Source organism: Rhineura floridana, chromosome 2 (genome assembly GCF_030035675.1).
Source record: "Rhineura floridana isolate rRhiFlo1 chromosome 2, rRhiFlo1.hap2, whole genome shotgun sequence".
NCBI classification, from domain to species: domain Eukaryota; kingdom Metazoa; phylum Chordata; class Lepidosauria; order Squamata; family Rhineuridae; genus Rhineura; species Rhineura floridana.
In genome coordinates this window covers 69,316,785-69,335,842 of record NC_084481.1, presented here as the reverse complement: position 1 = coordinate 69,335,842, position 19,058 = coordinate 69,316,785, and positions in this window count along the sequence as shown.

Below are 19,058 nucleotides of genomic sequence, written 5' to 3'. Positions count from 1 at the left end.
CTTTCTGCATATTTTGCATGCATAACCATCTTTTATTGTTGTCTAGCTAGCATACCTGCATGCCATAACAGTGTCATTGGAATAAGTAGCACAGAGTTAAGCTTATTTAAGGGCTTTTCAGCACTTACCTTTTATAGTGGTATAGTTTCTGCCCCCATCCTGCATTTGTTTGGTTGCACGCAACATCATCCTTATTTTAGGTGCTATTCTAGAATGATGTACTTTAACAACTGCTTTGTGTTCTACTGCAAAACGTAAAACATTTGTGAAAGATCCAGAATGGATCCTCAATATTTTCATTTATGTGGAATGTGCTACTTTTTGTGTGGATGGGGTGGGGCTTGGTGAGCATGGTTTGAAAAACATCTGTTTCACACCACTTCCCTCTGATCAGTGCAAGCTGTTTGTTTGGGCTGGGGGCTGTTCTGAGGAGAAACTGGCAGATAGCTTTGGCAGTTCCAAGACATTCCATAGCTCAGACAGGTACATGTGGCTCCTCTTGTCTACCTTCCTCTAATCTCCTATAATCCCACAAGGTAAGAATTCTGAAATATTAAGCATGCAACAAAATGCAAAAAAGCTATCCCCATGTGCATGCTCTGACTAGAGGAACATAAGGGTACATGGAGGTGTGACTACAGCCATGGAACTTTTCTCTATTCGGGCACAGCTCTTCCCATTAGTGTGGAAGGGGAAAAACTACAGTCACTCTCTGATAGCAGTGACATGTGACCAAAGGTGCAGAGAATCAGCTCCAAATTCACTCTTTAAAATGCTGGGTTAAACAGCAACTTTACCATTATAAAAGGTAAGTGCAGAAAGGCCCATTTATTTTAACATGGCACGAACAGAGTAATACTATTTCAGATTTCCATGGGAGAAGATGGGCAAGATTCATAATAAGATTCAAAGGCCTGCTCTTGGATAGAATAGTAAGTGGTGGTGGAGAGGACAGTGGTTATTATTATGCTACCTAAGAATCAGAGCTCTAGTTGTTATTGAGTAATAATCATAGATGGTTTGAAGCTTGAGAAGGGGCACCTACTGACTTCCGGGAAAGGTGACTTCACCTGTGCCTGCTTTTTGAGACGAGCTCTCATCTCAGAAGAAGCTTTTTCAGTTTAAAATCAGTCAGAACGTTCTTTTTGACTGGTAAAGATTTTCTCCCGGGCAGGGAGAAACATAGAGATTAAACACAAAGCCTGTTTTTGTTGGGAGGACTGGATTTCATTAATTTATGAGAGAAAGTTCAGCCAGCAAGCCGGACGGACTTCCATCAAGCTCTAACTAATTAAGCAACACGTTTATCTTTTCTTCAAAGAAAAACGGACTTTAACAGGCAAGCATCCTTCTTTCTATTTTTTTTTCACTTGGTTTAAATTGTTGCAGCAAAAAGAGATTTGTCAATGAATCAGCTATAAAGGACTTTTGGGTGAGTTATAACTCTTCTCTTTTATTCACGAAATTAAGGAGGAAAGAAATTGAAAAAGCTTATCTTTGTTTTTATTGCAAAAAGCTGGCCTGGAAGTGCATTCTAAAGATACTAATGGAAGAGGGATTTCTATTTCGAGGAGGGGAAAAAAAATAAATTTGATTTATGAATTTTGGAGTATTATATGTCCGGGACTATTTTCTTTTTGGTCTATTTCATTTTGACGAATCTGCTTGTTCACGACGCCACTAACTGTTTTGATGCTGGGAACTAAATTTGTTTTGTATTCCTGAACATATAAGAGATAAGGCAGGCTGTACAGTTTACACTCTGATGTCAGTAAGCCTGGAATATTAACCCAATTGTGGCTGAAATAATTTTTATTTTCATGGTTTTAAGAATGGCAACCAGGAAAGTGGCTGAGACCGTGGAAGAAATTATGTTTCAGAAAATAATGAATGAGATTGAGATAACGAAACAAACCCTGAGACAGGGTAGACAGGAGCTGAAAATTGAATTTAGCAAAATGACGCAGGAGCTTAAAGAAATAGGGGATTCTGTGAAAGAGGAGATTGTTGAGATTAGAGATGAGAAAAGAAAAATTAAAGGGAAGATACAAGCCTTGGAGATTGGAACAAATGTGGAATTGGAAAAAGATCTGGAGTTTACGGATATTAGAAATAAAGTTTACTGTTTGGAATTCAACGTTGTCTCTGAAGAAATTAATGAAGATATTAGTGATAAAGTTATCAATGTCTTGGATAACTTTCTGGACTGGAATGATGTGATGGAGCTTGACATAGAAAAAATCTATGGAATTAACTACAGATATGTGACAATGGAAAAATTCTCAAGAGATGAGCCAGTGCATTTTGTAAAAAAGAAGAACAGAGATATGACTTTACAACAATATTTCAGCAACATATTCAGAATTGATGGCAAGGAAATATTTCTGATAAAGGAAATTCCCATCAGACTCTTATTATATGACTATGGCTATGACAGCAAGATTATCATGGGATACTGATAATGGAAGAATGGATACTGAAACTATTGGATTTAACAGGACTATTGAAGATGGAAGATGGAATTAATATTGATAATGGAAGAATGGTTATTGAAATTATTGGACCTAACAGATTTGATGAGATGGATTAATCGATATGTTTATTTGGACTATGGCTATGACAACAAGATTATTATGGGATACTGATAATGGAAGAATGGCTACTGAAATTACTGGACTTAACAGGATTACTGTTTCAATCCGGTTTTAGGCCTGGTTTTGGCACTGAAACAGCCTTGGTCGCCCTGTACGATGACGTCTGTCGGGAGAGGGACAGAGGGAGTGTGACTCTGTTGATTCTCCTTGATCTCTCAGTGGCGTTTGATACCATCGACCATGGTATCCTTCTGGAGAGGCTTGCAGAGTTGGGAGTTGGAGGCACTGCTTGGCAGTGGTTCCGCTCCTACTTGGCGGATCGTCGCCAGAAGGTAGTACTTGGGGAACATTGCTCGACACCTTGGACTCTCCATTGTGGAGTCCCTCAGGGGTCAATTTTGTCCCCCATGCTTTTTAACATCTATATGCAGCCTCTGGGTGCCGTCATCAGGAGTTTTGGAGTGTGTTGCCACCAGTACGCTGATGACACACAGCTCTATTTCTCCTTTTCATCTTCTACAGGTGAGTCTGTGGATGTGCTGAATCATTGCCTGACCACGATAATGGACTGGATGAGAGCTAATAAACTGAGACTCAATCCAGACAAGACTGAGACACTGTTGGTGAGTGCCTTCCCTGCCCACATGGTGGATGTTCACCCTGTTCTAGATGGGGTTACACTCCCCTTGAAGGAACAGGTTAGTAGTCTGGGAGTTCTTTTCGATCCTTCCTTGTCTCTTGAGGCGCAAGTGGCCTCGGTGGCAAGGAATGCGTTCTACCACCTTCGGTTGGTAGCCCAGCTACGCCCCTATCTGGACAGGGATGACCTCACCTCAGTTGTTCATGCTCTGGTAACTTCTAGGCCGGATTACTGTAATGCGCTCTACATAGGGCTGCCCTTGAAGACAGTTCGGAAGCTTCAGCTAGTGCAAAACGCAGCAGCCAGACTGCTGACAAGGACCAGCCAGTCAGCACATATAACACCTGTTCTGACCCATTTGCACTGGCTACCTATTTGTTTCCGAGCCAGATTCAAGGTTTTGACCTATAAAGCCTTACATGGCATGGGACCGCAATATCTTGTGGAACGCCTCTCCCGCTATGAACCTACCCGGTCACTTCGTTCAGCATCTAAGGCCCTCCTCCGGGTACCAACCCATCGAGAAGGCCTGAGGACAGTTACTCGATCTAGGGCCTTTTCTGTAGTGGCCCCCAAACTGTGGAACAGCCTCCCCGAAGAAGTACGCCTGGCGCCTACGCTTCTATCTTTTCGGCGCCAGGTTAAGACCTGGCTATGCTCCCAGGCATTTTAAGCGTTTATGTTATAATTTTATATTTTTATTTTTTATTTTTTATTTTGTTGCTGCTTGTGTTTATTGTTTGTTGTCTGATTTTATTGTTGATATTTTGTATTTTAAGTTTTTTGTACACCGCCCAGAGAGCCACTCGCTATGGGCGGTCTATAAATGAAACAAATAAATAAAAAATAAAATAAGCTGGAATTAATATTGATAATGGAAGAATGGCTATTGAAATTATTGGACCTAACAGATTTGAATGAGATGGATTAATCAACATGTTTATTTGGAGAAAAATTGAAAGATATATCTCTCAAGGAATTGAAACCTCTCTTTGACTTTTTGTGGAAAGAATAAAGCAATGTTTATGAGATTTGATGATTAATTAAGATAACTACTGGAGGAAAGTGATTTTATAATATAATTTAAGAGACAGGATTGTTATATATTGTAGACCTATGACTGATCTGCGACAAATCAGAAGTCAACATTTTATTTTATTGTTTAATTATTTTTGTTTTGTTTTTTGTCTTTGAAAATTTGAATAAAAATTAATGATAAAAAAAAGAGAAGGGGCACCTACTGTACCTCATGCTTCCTAAATGGTTCCCTTGATTTCCATGCATGCATTGGACTCCTATACCTAGATTATGTCATGTGGATGCAAACTCAGTGTGGCTCTTCAGTAATGTGCTAAGGATTAGAAAATCACTTTCTAAGATTTGTTTATTTATTTAAGGCATCATGAGTGCATGCCCGTGATTACATCATGCAAGCCACAATCTTACAAACCTATTTGTAACTAAGCCCCATCGATATAAACAGGACTGAATCTCTGAGTAAAATGAATATGATTTGGCTATTCCTGTAATTAATGTTGAAATATTAATGACTAGATGTTAACACCTTTTACATGGTGGTTGCCCCTAAGTCTTCACATGTTTCTAATATTTTCAGCCAAGAGATGGTAAGCTGCAATGTTTATGTCAAGACCTTTAAAGCATTCAAATGAGCCGTCACATCATGCTTTAAAAATTACAGCATGATGCATATCTAAATTTGCACCATATCAGACATTCTGGTACTAGACATGCATAGGTATACACAACTGGAACAGGTTCAGGGTGAATGTCCTTGCAAGACTGAGGGAGAAAAAAATGTTATTGCCTCCAAGGAGGCATGCTATCGTAATAAGTCTTATCTTCAAGACAAGAAAAAATGTGCTTTCCAAATCCTACATGCATTATAAACCACCACTTACAAAACCTTTGTTCTAAAGTGCAGGCAATTTTTACCTGGGGCAGACATTTTACTGCATTTAAAAGGTCTCCACAGGATACTAGTAAATCTAAGGTGAACTTTCAAGCCCGATGGATATAATGAAATCTAAAGTTTTGTTTTTCCAAGTTTTGTTAGGCTTCTCTCCTGGGCATTATGATGTAGCGGGCCTAACTTAGGTGTGTATGTATGTTCAGAGAAAAATAGCTAGGGTAGATAATAAACTCTTCTTGTACTACCGTGTGGCTTGCATCGGAGAAATACCTGAAATGTGCTACTAAGGCTATTAAGAACTGAAGTAAATTCATACTGAATCATCATTTTGGGGCACATGCTAAAAGACATCTGGCATTGTCAGTGTCATAACAGAGACATATGCCTCTAGATAAGGTTTGGATGACTGTTGAAGAATAAAGTATTTCCTACATTTGAAGTGGCAGTATTTTTATTATAAAATGTTTTTATTATATTATTAACAATAAAAATAAAATTGCAAGTATAAACAAGCGTATTGAAGCATCTAGGAATCCAACAAAATAAAACCAAATTTCTTAAAACTTGTCGTTCCAGCTTAATCTAAGTTATTATTTGTGTGTCTTACAAACTGCTCCATGCAATGTTTGGGAAAGCCTGCTAGAAAGAGAGTCCACAATGCCAGAGTAGCCACCAAGAATGATTTTGTATATGTCCCCCTACATATGGATTTGGTGTGCAAATGGCAGTATCAAGATGAGAGAGCATTCTCAGTTGATCTTTGTCAGCTCTTCACTGAGACAGCAGTGTCGGTGGAGGTGCAGGCAGGGCTGGAGATTCCTTGGTAATTGCCAGGCTGTAAGTCCTCAGCCGGCAGCTTGGCTATAAATCTGCCAGGCTAGCAAGGAGGAAGCAAGATAAGGGCAGAGGCCGTTCGAAGCTTACGTGCCAAGCCAGAAATCCAGAAGAGACGTCAGTGAAGGTCCGGGTCTAGTTTGCCGAGAGATCAGTCCAAGTCAAGGTTCAGGGGATAGGAAGACACACAGTGGTCACGCCAAGGTTTGACTTTTAAGGAGCAGGTTTGTCAGCAGGTGTGAGCCCTCAGCATTTTGGCTTTAAGTGGACAGGCCTGCCCCTCCTCTGCCTGACCTTCTGCTGTCTACGTTCTGCAGGTGAGGGAGGAGTATCCTGTTCACTGTCTGCGTCTGGCTGAAGGGCTTCAGCTGTGTCTGGGGTGCTCTGCAGCTGAGGGGGAGAAGGAGCTGGGTTCTCAGGAGTTTCCTCCATTTCTCCTTCTGGGTCTGCTGCTTCTGGGTCTGCTGCTGTTACTCCTGAGTCATCCTCGTCTGATGAGTCCTCTGACGGGGCCATGACAATCTTGGAGATTGCAAAAATGGCATGGTCAGGCTGACTATAAGTAAAACAAAACTCCACCAATACTGCACTTGCACAACATCCACTACATCTGCCCCAAATTGGCACAGTGTAAGTTGAAGTCTTTTTTGAGTATAGAACTCTTGTAAAACTAATATGATCCTACATAATCAACCATTTTAAATAGGTAATTATACCAATAACTATAATAATTAGTGTTATTAGCTGTCTGCAGAGTAATCACAGAGTGGAGAGAGTGAATAATTAGCTTTGGTAATTTTTTTTTTTCGAAGTCAGTCGAATTGGAAGTCATGGGATTTGCTTAGAAAATCACAAGCAACATTCACGCTTGTCAATATAAGATGGATGGTACACAAATAAAATTTAAAAATTACTGTTTCTTACAAGACAAGTGAGTACTACAAATGCCTTTACCACTAGTACTATTTTATCATGTATCCGTGACTCAGAAATGAAGAAAGATGTTCTGCTTTGGCATATTCTGCAGGTCCACAGATTTTCATTACAAGAAGGTAGTAGTAGGGATTTAGGGATTTAAGTAGGAAAGATTGGCTTCTTGATCTGTACTGATAGAGTTTCTAGACCAAGCTTTGAGGGAAGGTGAGGTTGGCTATCCTAATGCAGATAATAATTATCTTTGTAATCCTTTTCAAGTTTAATGATCTAATCATTTTTGTGCATTAGTGGAGAATCGTGGAAAGCCAATCAAAATATATTGGACTAGGTAGGCCAATGGTCTTTCTGAGGCAATTTCATATGTTCATATCAGCCACAAAGTCTTCATGTCTGCAGACACCCTATGAATTACAGATTACATCTTTTTCAACACACAAAATAATGTCTCAGACAGAATGCTGAAATTTGTAACTCACTCATAATAGAATATATAAGATTTCAGGTTGCAGGCTGCAGAAGAAACAGCTTAAGTATTCTCGGCTTCAGATTTATTGATTTATTTAACAAAAGTATATACTGCTTGAATGTAAAGACCTCTAAGCAGTTTACAAAAAACATTTAAAATCAATAAAACAGTTAAAAACAAGTAATTAAAATGTATTTAAAATAATTAAAGCACCTACTGAAAAGATTAAAACAAATCTGTGTCTGGATAGGCTTGCTAAATGAAAAAGTTGGACTATGACCTGGGAGACCACGATTCGAATCCCCACACAGCCATGAAGCTCAATGGGTGACTTTGGGCCAGTCACTGCCTTTTAGCCTCAGAGGAAGGCAATGGTAAACCATCTCTGAATACCGCTTACCATGAAAACCCTATTCATAGGGTTGCCACAAGTCGGAATCAACTTGAAGGCAGTCCATTTCCATTTTCAAATAAATACAGTGGAGGCACCTTCCTGAGGTCAGCAGGCAGGGAGGTCCAAAGATTAGGGGCTGCCAGACTAAAATAATGATTTCTTACAAGTGTGGAAAGAGTATTATGCGGCACCTATAACAGTGCCAGGTCTGCCAAATGAAGTGCTCGAGTGGGCATACATGGGGTAAGGTGGTCTTGCAAGTATTACAGTACCAGTTAATAGGATAAGAGAGGCCTAAATTCCTCTTGATTTTTTGTTCTTTCAGAGAGCTTATATGCCCAGTCCTATGTGTTCATTGTCTGTATGTTGTAAATTTTCTTTACAAAGTAGCTAAGTGGCTGCTGAATGCCCTCAGTAGTCAGTACTTAAAAGAATGAAAGTGTCAGACTAGAGCTGCAGAGACCTGGGTTCAAAATTCCATTCTACCATAAAGTTCTCTGGATGACTTTGGTCTATTCGCCATATCTCAGTGTTTCTCACAGAATTGTTGCAAGTACGAAATGGGGAGGTTGTGAACCAGGCCTTGGAGCAAAGGCAGAAGAAAAATGTAACAAGTGATAAAGGTTATGGTGAAGAATGATAGCCCCATAATCTCTCCCCTCAAATTGTCACTTTTTATTATGTACACATTCCTTTCCAACTGCTTTTCAAAGATCACGGTGTATAATAAAAGCCTTGAATATGCAATATTGCATTATAAAAATCCAATCCAGTGTTAATGCAAGGTTAAGAATCCTGCTTCCCGGACCTATCAAGGTCCTGGAAGTCAGCATTAAAATTACCATTGCAATTTATTATATAAAGCAGAACTTTACAACTATGTAAGAGTTGTTGTTATGTGCCTTCAAGTCGATTACGACTTTGGTGATCCTATGAATCAGTGACCTCCAGTAGCATCTGTTGTAAACCATCCAGATTTTATAAGTTCACGTCTGTGGCTTCCTTTATTATTTATTTCTTTATTATTTTATTAATATCCCGCTCTTCCTCCCAGCAGGAGCCCAGGGCGGCAAACAGAAGTGCTAAAAACACCTCAAAACATCATAAAAACAGACACTAAAATACAGTAAAACAAAACAACTTTAAAAACATTTTTTAAAAAAAAGCTTTTAAAACATCTTTAAAAAGGGGTTAAAACATATTGTTTAAAAAAACATATTAAAAAGCAATTTCAACACAGACTGGGATAGGTCTCAACTTAAAAGGCTTGTTGAAAGAGGAAGGTCTTCAAAAGGTGCCGAAAAGATAACAGAGATGACACCTGCCTAATATTTAAAGGGAGGGAATTCCACAGGGTAGATGCCATCACTCTAAAGGTCCGTTTCCTATGTTGTGTGGAATGGACCTCCTGATAAGATGGTATCGGCAGGAGGCCCTCACCTGCAGAGCACAGTGATCGACTGGATATATAAGGGGTAAGATGGTCTTTCAGGTATCCTGGTCCCAAGCTTTGTACACCAAAACTAGAACCTTGAACTTGGCCCGGTAGCAAATGGGCAGCCAGTGCAATTCTTTCAGTAGCAGGGTGACATGTTGGCGATACCCTGCCCCAGTGAGCAGTCTCGCAGCTGCATTTTGCACCAGCTGCAGCTTCCAGACCAACCTCAAGGGTAGTCCCACATAGAGCGCATTACAGTAATCCAGTGTGGAGGTTACCAGTGTGTGGACAACAGTGGTCAGGCTATCCCAGTCCAGAAATGGTTGCAGCTGTCTTACCTGCCAAAGCTGGTAAAAGGCACTCCTAGCCACGGAGGTCACCTGGGCCTCTAGTAACAAAGATGGATCCAGGAGCACCCCAGACTAAGGACCTGCTTTTTCAGAGGGAGTATGACCCCATCCAAAGCAGGCAACTGACCAATTATCCGAACTCGGGAACCACCAACCCACAGTGCCTCCATCTTGCTAGGATTCAGGCTCAGTTTATTGGCCTGCATCCAGCCCACCACCATGTCCAGGCAGCAGTCAAGGGCTTGTACGGCCTCTCCTGATTCAGATGTTACAGAGAAATAGAACTGGGTATCATCAGCATACTGCTGACACCTCGCCCCAAATCTCCTGATGACCGCTCCCAAGGGCTTCATATAGATGTTAAACAGCATGGGGGACAAGATGGTACCCTGTGGCACCCCACAGCACAACTGCCAGGGGGCCAAAAGATAGTCACCCAGTGCTATTCTCTGAGAGCAACCCTGGAGATAGGATCGGAACCACAGTAAAACAGTTCCTCCAATACCCATCTCACCAAGTCGGCTCAGAAGGATACCATGGTCAATGGTATCAAAAGCCGCTGAGATCAAGTAAGAATAATGGGGTAGCACTCCCCCTGTCCTTCTCCCGATAAAGGTTATCCATCAGGGCGACCAAGGCCGATTCAGTCTCATAACCAGGCCTGAACCCAGACTGGGATGGGTCAAGATAATCTGTTTCATCCAAGATGTTGAGCCTCAGCTAACCCAGAATGGACAGGGAAGGGGGAGGCATGAGTTTCAGGCGCCTCCGCTGCCAGAGGAAGCAGAGTTGGGAATTGTTGAGTCTGAGCAGGACCTTGCGGGAAGGGGTCAGCCTGCTCACCAGCCAATTCCCACGGGTCCCACACTGTCCAAGGAACAGAGAGTGCTGCCCCCAGCTGCTGCAGAAGACTTGTTGGGGGAGGCTCCAGAGACAGTGCCAGCTCCTCCCTTGCCAAGCAATTCCCAGGAGGATACCAGTGTGGCACAGCCCCCTGATCTTGAGCCTGTTGCTCAGGGACAGGTGTCTTCCGATGAGCCGTTGGAAACACGCCCTCTGTTCCCGTGCTCCCGCCGCCGCGAGAAACAGACAGGGCAAAGACAGGAATTAAGCAGGAGTCAGAGATTAAGTTCGAAAATGTTCCCTTCTTAAGCTTGCTGCTTACAGTGGGGAGTCGTTGAGTCAACTTCCTTCACACGCTGTAGAGCATGTCTAGAGTGTAGTTAGGAATTCTAGTGAGTTAGCGCAGGGTTTTCTATGAAGCGCAATGCCTTTGATGTATCCATTACTCTAATAAAACGAGATTTACTTGCACCTACGCTTCAGCCTCGTCCTTCCGGCTCTGAACGGGACACAAGAGTACTTGCAATTGCTGCGCCACAACCCTCTCAATCACCTTCCCTAAAAAGGGGGTATTTGCAACTGGTCGGTAGTTGTCATAAACCAATGGGTCCAGGGTGGGCTTTTTCAGGAGTGGTCAGACCACTGTGTCTTTCAAGGTGGCTGGAACCACTCCCGCAATGATGCATTGACCACACCCTGGATCCACTTGGTCAAACCCCCTCGGCAAGCTTTAATAAGCCAAGGAGGGCAAGGGTCAAGAGGGCACATTGCTGGCCGCATCATTACAAGCACCTTGTCCACATCATCAGGCCGCATCAACTGAAACCGTTCCCAAGAAGTTGCAGCAGACGTTGCACTGGACACCTCATTCGGGACTACAGTAGATGTGGATGGGGCATCAAGACTGCTACGGGGGTGAGTTATTTTACCCTCATAGTACCTTGAAAACAATTCACAGTGGGCCTCCAAAGGGTCTAAAACTCCATTTCCTGGCGTTGATGTTAACAGACCCCTGACAATATGGAAAAGCTCCACTTCACGGCTACTTGAGGATGTGATGGAGGCAGAGAAGTGGGCCTTTTTCGCCACCCTCACCGCCACACAGTAGGCATGGTTATGATGTTTTACTCGTGCCCGATCAGCCTCACAGCACATCTTTCGCCACTTGCGCTTTAGCTGTCATCCAGCCTGTTTCATTGCCCTTAGCTCACTGGTGTACCAAGGTGCAAACCGGGCTCCACAATGCCGGAGAGGGTGATAAGGTGCAACCAAGAGCCTGACGTGCCTCACTGTTCCACAGCGTGACAAGGGCTTCAACAGGGCCACCTGTTCCATCTACTGGGAACTCCCCCAGGGCTTTCAGGAATCCTATGGATATCATTAGTCTCCGGGGGCAGACCATCTTAATCTCTCCATCATCCCTGCAGGGATGGATCAGAGCCATAAGTCTAAACTTCACCAAGATGTGATCTGACCATGACAATGGGGTGACATCCACCTCCCCTATCCCCAGACCACCCCTTCCTCCATCTGGAGCAAAAACCAAGTCGAGGGTGTGCCCTGCCCTATGTGTTGGGCTAATAACAACTTGAGACACCCCCATGGTCGTCATGGAGGCCATGAAGTCCTGAGCCAGAACACTAGAGGCAGCCTCTGCATGGACATTGAAATCACCCAGCACTATTGTTCTGGGCTCCTCCAACACCACAGCCGAGACGGCCTCCGCCAACTCGGTCAGAGAAGCTGCCGGGCAGCAGGGTGGACGGTACACCAGCAACAACCCTAGTTCACTGTCTCCTCGGCCCTACACCAGCTGCAGGCCATCACAGTCAGCTCCAAGACAGGGTGGTTTCCTGGTGACAGAGATAGAAGTTCTGTAGACCACAGCAACTCCTCCCACCCCCGTCCTTGCAGCCTGTGCTGGTGTTGCACCGAGTATCCAGGTGGGCAAAGTTGGGTCAGATCAACTCCTCCAAGCTCACCCACCCGTGTCTCGGTAATGGACACCAAACCGGCATCTTCATCTACAATCAAACCATGGATGAGAGTGGTCTTATTGTGTACCGATCTGGCATTAAACAACAACACACACAGGCCAGTGGGCACAACAGATGAGCAATGAGGAACCCATCTACGAGAGGAGTGGCAGCAAGGAACAAGGCACAGATAGCCTTGTCCTCATCTTCTATGGTAATTCACCACATCCCCATGGCTATATTTCCCTCTACCCATGATCACTGAAATTGGGGTGGCATCGCCCATGTTCCTCCGTACTAAGACTCCTCCTAAACACCTAATATGGACCCACATGAGCCCACCAACAAAACCAGTCGGAGCCAATTATTCCAGTAGGCCTCTGCAAGAATTTGGAACAGTCAAACCCATTCAAACTTTTTCACACAGGGCCCATCTACTCCCCCTCTTGTCTCACACCAGGGCCAGCCTTCTGCCAATTACAGACTCTCACTCTGAAGGAATCTGGCGATCAATTAGGGAATCAATCCATCTCTTGTTTGGTGTTCCTCTTTTTCTACTCCCTTCTGTTTTCCCCAGCATTATTATCTTTTCTAGTGAGTCACATGTTCTCATAGTGTGTCCAAAGTATGATAACCTCAGTTTCATCGTTTTAGCTTCTAGTGATAGTTCTGGTTTAATTTGTACTAACACCCAATTATTTGCCTTTTCACAAGATTATGAAAAATATGTTTATAATGAGTTAAAGGGCTTTCTTGGTGATCAATAGGCAGAACAAAATCAATACAAAATGCAGGCCGGCCCACACAATATGGTAGGTGCAGTTCTTTGCGGCTAGAAAAATCAAGAATGTTTCCTGACAAAGTGTTTCCATTTGACTTCTTGGAAGTCTGAACTTATTAAAAGTTCCACTGACAACACCAAAAATATGCCTTAAAATAGAAATGCTTCATTTCCCACATAGAGAGAGGGGATGTGTTTTAACAAACTTCATGGTTATTAGTTCCTGCCTTTAGGCACCGCTTTCTGCAGGGATTTCCTGTAACATCACAAACAAAATAATTCCAAACTCCCCATTTGTGAAATACTTGCAAGCAGAGTCCAGGCTGAAAGATATTGTTCCTGGCTTGTATTATGCAGTATTTATAAGGCAGCTAAAAGAGCTGAGAGTAATAGGGAAGGAGACACCAAGTCCTAGCCTATGGGAGTCCTAATTACATCTGGTTTGAGCTGTCACTCTGCACAGCCACATTCAATTATTTTAAATGTGATGCCCATGTTATCTGTCTGATAGACTGGATCTTACTTATCTGATGGTTCCCCGGGTGACAGTGAATTATTGTGTTACCTTCATATGAAAGCCTAATTGTATTACACCCATGTTTCATCTCTCTCTATGCAATCTCAAATGCTAGAGCCACTGAAGAGAATGAAACACATGAGAGAAGGTGAATAGTCCAATGCATCTCTGTCTTTAAATGGAGGTTTATGCCACATGAATTTTGTTTTAAAAAAACTTTCAGTCTCACAAGGTCTGATTAACCTGATCAGTGAAATTTGTGTGTGTGTGTATTCTGCTAATCTTTATGTATCATCTTCACACTACTATTCTTTAGAGCCTTCTGGGAACTGTAATATGAGAAGGACCAAAATGCAACCTTGGCTTCGATTTAGCAATGGCTGCAATCAGTTTTAGAGCCAGCTAAAAATTTCTTAACTCTGTGATAAGATGCACATCATTTCCATCACTCACACATGACCTTGAAAGGGAATTTGGTGTGTGAGCATGTCTTGGCCACAGGCTGTTAAGCAGCATCTTTTTTCCTTTGGGAGGTAGAGAAAGCATATGAGACTCCTTGATTATATTGTCCACAGTCCATTTCCCATTGACATCACATCCACACCATATACTGAAAGCACAATTTACACACAAAATACATGGCTTCCCCCAAAGAAGCCTGGGAACTGTAGTTTACTCCTCACAGGGATACAATTCCCAGCACCCTTAACAAACTGCAAGCTGGCACCAGCTTTGAGTGTAGCCACTGTGAATTTCAGCACAAAAGCCAAATTATTGCCTTAATATTCTAAGTACAACCTATCATGATTGAAGTATTGAGAACACAATAAGAGCCCTGCAGGATCAGATCATCAAGGGTGTATCCAGTCCAGTATCTTGTTTCCGGTAGTGGCCACCCACGTGCTTCTAGGAAGCCCAGAAAAGCAATAGACCTCTCACATTATTGGCTACCAGGCAAGAAATGGAGGAGAAATTTGATCCAGTTCACATTTAAATCTGAATCTATTAAATTTGCACTTTCCGAAACAATATGAGAACTGAGATACAGCTATCCTTTGAAAATCACACTTAGGTCACACCTAACACATGAGAATAATGCTGGGTCCAACAGTATCCCCAAACTACACAATGGTCCTTACAGAGGGATGACCTCACCCGAAAGAGAGATATGCCAAGTCACCCTGTCCACTGAGTCCCTTACCATGATCAACTCTATCTTATCCAGACTAGGGATGAGGGAGAAGTTCAATTCAGTTCACATTTAAAGCCAAATCTATGAAATCCATACTTTCTGAAACAGTATGAGAATTGAAACACAGCCATCCTTCAAAATTCATATTCATCTGAATTTTGTGATCCACTTCTCCAACCAACCAGTGTTTACAAAAATGCATACATTATGAGTGAGCATTAAAATGAAATTATTGTTGTTATTTTTATTCTTATTTGTCTGCCTTTCACCAATAGGTCCCAGGGCAGGTTACAATATCTAAAATACAATATTAAAAAGAGTTAAAACACATTTCAATCGCAAGAATAGGGTGGTTCTGAAAACATACAGCTCAGGAGCCAAAGGCCAAGGTAAAGAGGTGTGTCTTTAGCATTTGCCAAAAACAGTATAGTGAAGCCGCCAGATGCACCTCTGTAGGGAGGGAGAACCCTTTCACTGCGGTGTTGGGGGACTTCAATATCCACACGGAGGCTGCCTCAAATGGGCCAGCTCAGGACTTCATGTCCTCCATGATAACCATGGGGCTATCCCAATAAATCAATAGCTCAGTACATTTCGCCGGACATACCCTCGACCTGGTCTTTGCCACAGAGTGGATTGGTACTACTCCATTGATTGAAGGACTCACTGTGAGTCCATTGTCATGGATGGACCATTCCCTGGTAAAGTTTGGGTTGAATGTAGCTACTCCACTCTCCACCCATTGAGATGGTCCATCATCAGAGACTTATGGAATCTGCGGGATTTTTTGGCTGTCATGGCTAGTGCTCCTGTCAAGGCTCTTGTCCCACTGTGGAATAGTAAGATGCGTAGAGCCATCAACATGATCACTTCTGAGTGCTCCACCATCACTGTGGAACATGTAGGTCACCTTGGTATTCTAGTGATCTGCGTGCAATGAAACAGCTGGAGCACAAGTGCTACAAATCTCGGTCTGAACCTGACTGAACACAAGTAAGGCTACACTGTTGTGCCTACCGCATGGCAGTGTTGGTGGCGAAGAAAGGCTATTTCTCTGTCACCATTGCATCCACAAGTAGCTGGCGGCAGAGCTTTTCTGAGTCATGAATGGGCTTGTCATCTGGTGAAGAAAGTGTTGCTCTGATACCCTCGGAGACTTGATGTAACAACTTTGCAAGGCACTTTAGGGACAAAATTGATTAGATTCGGACAGAGTTGGATGCCACAGTTAGAGCAAGTCCAACGGAAGTGTCCAGAACACTGTCTGTTCCACCTGTATTGGATCAGCTTCAATTATTGTGGCCTGAGGATGCCGACAAGCTGCTTGAAGAAGTGTGACCTACCACTTGACCCTTGCCCATCCTGGCTGTAGAGAACTGGCCGTAGGGGACTAACTGGATGGGTCCAGGGACTAATTAATGCTTTGCTGGAGGAGTGGGAGGTACCATCTGCCTTGAAGGAGGCTGTGGTGTGTTCCCTCCTTAAGAAGACCTCCCTGGACCCAGACGTGTTAAACAACTATTGCCCAGTGGCAAATATCCCCTTTTGGGGCAAGATGCTTGAGAATGTGGTGGTGATCCAGCTTCAAGCATGCTTGGAGGAATCTGATTACTTGGATCTGCTCCAGTCTTGCTTCAGGCCTGGCCATGGCTCTGAAACTGCCTTGGTCACCCTGGTTGATGACATTTGTCAGAAGAGAGATGGGGGGGATGTGACTGCTCATTTTCCTTGAACTCTCAATGGCATTTGATACTGTTGACCATGGTAACCTTCTGGAACATCTCGAGGAGAAGGGGGTTGGGGGGCACTGTGCCCCACTGGTTCAATTCATACCTCCAGAGCCACTTCCAAAAAGTAGTTATAGGAGGCTACTGTTCAGCACCATGGGAATTATTCTGTGGTGTTCTGCAGGGTTCCATCTTGTTCCCCCATGCTGTTTAACATCTATATGAAGCTACTGGGAGCTGTCTTCAGGAGATTTGGAGTAAGGTGCCATCACTGTGTAGATGATACCTAGCTCTACCTCTCTATTCCATCTGAATCAGGAGGGGCAGTTCAGGTGTTGAACCAGTGCTTGGAGTCAGTGATGGACTGGATGTGGGCCAATAAATTAGGCTGAATCCTGAAAAGACAGATGTTATGTGTTCAGAGTTCTCATGTCCAGGAAGTGGGAAGACAGCCTGTTGTGGATGGGGTTGCTCTTTCCTAGAAGGAGCAGGTCTGCAGGCTGGGGGTACTCCTTAATCCAACACTGTAAGTAGAGGTTCAGGTGGCCTCAGTGGCTAGGAGTGCCTTTTTCCAGCTTTGGTTGATTTGCCAGCTTTGCCCCCCTTTGGACAGAGATGACTTGGCCAGAGTGTTCCATGCTCTGGTAACTTCCAGAGCGGATTATTGCAATGCACTCTTTCTGGGGTTGCCGTTGAAGATAATTCAGAAACTTCAACTAGTCTAAAATGCAGCAGCCAGATTACTGGCGGGGGTTCCCTTTAGCACTCATATAACCACTGTCAGAGCTTGGAAAAGTTACTTTTTTGAACTACAACTCCCATCAGCCCAATCCAGTGGCCATGCTGGCTGGGGCTGATGGGAGTTGTAGTTCAAAAAAAATAACTTTTCCAAGCTCTGACCACTGTTTTAAAACAGCTGCATTGGTTTCTAGTTCGTTTCCAGGCCCAGTTCAAGGTGTTCATGTTAGTGTTTAAAGCCCTAAATGAGTTAGGTTCCAAATATCTGGGAGACCGCCTCCTTCCCTACAGACCTTGTTGGGTGTTGAGATCAGCAGAGGGGGTTCTTTTGGTAGTTACATCACCCTCGGAAGCTGGGGTGGTGGTGGCCCGGGAGAGGACATTCTCTGTTGCAGCCCCTAAACTGTGGAACTCCCTCCCATTGAGGTGCATCTGGCAATTTCATTATACAAGTTTCAGCGAATGCTGAAGACACACCTCTTTACCCTGGCCTTCAACACCTGAGATGTATATTTTTAGGAACCACCCTTTTTTCCCTGTGATGTTGTTTGGGTTGTTTTTAACTGTTTTTAATTATTTGTTTTTAAATAGTTGTAACCCTCTTGGGGCCTTTGGCTGAAAGGCTGGTAATAAATTCTGATAACAACAACAACAACAACAACAATAGCTTAGGGGCTGCCACAGAGAAAGCTCTCTCCCGGGTACCACTTCCAATCTTCTGAGAGTGGCGGTGATGGGGAATTTTGGGGTCTGCTGGACCGGGAGTCCTGAAGAAATTAAAAACACAGGCATGCAGCAAATGTAGGCCTTTATTGGTTATGTGCGCATGGTCAGTCTCCCATGATGTTTGGTGGAGCTCTGCAGCATGGCACTGCTTGCATAGGGTTTTTATACATTTTAGAACAAAGACATTAGCATATCCAATCAAGGGGTTATACATGAGTATTACATAGCTGTTACATAGTGATTACATAGTGGTTACACTGTCTACATTAACTTCTAGCCAATCAGGCAATTTTTCAGTAATTCTAATACTAGCACATTTCAGCTATAAACTAGCTACATTACAGTGTTATTTTGTCCCAGGCCTTGGAGAGCTGGGATGTTCAGTACAAGTCCTGTTCCATTTATCTTATCATACCGGGGGTCAAGCTGTACCAAGCATTCTAGGCATACCACTCACCATGGTTACCAGGCAGAGGCGACAGCCTCAAGGAAACAGCACCAAAGCAAGAATGAGAGGATTTTATCTGAGAGAATGAGGGAATTTTTAAAATAGAAAATATTAGAAAAATTCTAGTTCTCTAACAAAATATATTTGTATATAAAAACAATCCTCCTTCAGTGGAACTATCAAGAAGGCCCAATCTGCTGATTTTAACACCTAAGAGCATCTGTAGGAAAGGAGATGGTCTCTGAGATATTTGGGGCCTAAGTCATTTAGAGCTTTAAACACTAACATGAGTGCCTTGAATTAGGCCTAGAAACAAACTAGCAACCAATGCAACTGTTTTAGAACAGTGGTTATATGAGTTCTAAAGGAACCCCAGCCAGTAATCTGGCCACTGAATTTTGGGCCAGTTGAAGTTTCCAAGTTGTCTTCAAGGGCAGCCCTGCATAGAGTGAATTGTAATAATCCAATCTGGAAGTTACCAGAGCATGGAGTACTGTTACCAACACATTTCTCTCCAAAAGAGGTCAT